Consider the following 1,302-nt stretch of genomic DNA (forward strand, 5'->3'; position numbering starts at 1 on the left):
GAAGAGCCCATTTCCCCCTTCTGTGTCTGTGCATGAATGAATTTCTGCACATGTGCATTTGTCTATCATCTGATTGTAAACCATCAGTCTGATGAATGAGCGTGCGTGACACATGCTAGTGAAAAATAGTAAATTTTCTCCTTCACTGATCGCATGAGAAGTTCAGTTATTGTCAATGACTTATATTGATCTGATACATTGATCTTAGTATTCATGTGAGAGTGGGGTTCAAACAACCGTGTCAATATTACCTAATTCCTCTCATCCTCCATACACACACCAGCTTGCACATGTGCAGCAGCAGCAGCAGCATTTTGGCCTTAAACCTTTGATGAAGAATCACCTGTATTTTATCTGTATCATTAAAGCATATTCTCATACTGCTTTCTTTCATTTTCATTTGTGGGCCTTATTTATATCCTTCCCTCTAGCCCCTGTTTGTCTCAGATACAAAAACACAGCTGTGCTTCTGCATTTAGAGTTATAGCGTAGGCGGGACAAGTTGGTCTGCTCCTCATATTACTCTGCTGTAAACACTCAAAGCCCTGCAGGACCCATCGCTTCTGCTTGAGCTGCTCTCAACTTGCACATACCCACACCCACACATTTGCACATTTGACTTGATTTTCTAGAAGGTGGTTGTTCACAAGACCGACTGTAACTTCACCTTACTTATCTTACTATCACTTCCATCACTTACAATCACACCGCTATCATTAGAAAGCAGAATTTTAACAAAAATGAATCCTTACACCAACCATGCAGCTGTGAAGTGGAGGTAAAGTTCTCAAGAGACACCATCAGATTATAATTTGAGAGAACTATGAATGTTAAATGTTGCCCATTATAGCAGTAGAGGTGGAGGGTTGTTACAAGACCGTTCATCAGGTGACTCAGAGGAGTAATGGCTAGTGCAGTGCTCAGCTTTTTCTCCCTTACCTACTTTGCTGACAGACACCAAAAAAAAAGCCACACTGTTATTTTGCAGACTAGGAAACAATACATCTAAACAATCTCAAATGTGCTGTGGGGGCTGTTCTTTTGATTTGATTTGATTTGATTTATTCTTTCAAGCATGTAAAGACAGTTGATATGACAACACACATAATTTTACACATATCCAACAAATGCTAATCCAATATCAATTTGCTTATACCTAGTACATGCTTGAATGGAGTAGGAAGAAGTCAGACTTATCCAGTCCTACCCCATGACATCATCTTACCATCATTGGTTTGCAAGCAATAAATGATTCACTTCTATTCTCTTCTACACCACACAAGTAATATACTAAAGAATTAT

The 1,302-nt window shown here is 39.2% G+C and overlaps 1 protein-coding gene across 1 annotated transcript in view; it reads right to left on the bottom strand.

Annotated features, from left to right (window-relative positions):
• LOC109956150 (fidgetin) overlaps positions 1-1,302 on the bottom strand; it is a 15,943-nt gene that overhangs the window by 10,205 nt on the left and 4,436 nt on the right. The gene's annotated exons all lie outside the window — the stretch shown is intronic.

Source organism: Monopterus albus, unplaced genomic scaffold, assembly GCF_001952655.1.
Source record: "Monopterus albus unplaced genomic scaffold, M_albus_1.0 scaffold18.1, whole genome shotgun sequence".
In the NCBI taxonomy this organism is placed as follows: domain Eukaryota; kingdom Metazoa; phylum Chordata; class Actinopteri; order Synbranchiformes; family Synbranchidae; genus Monopterus; species Monopterus albus.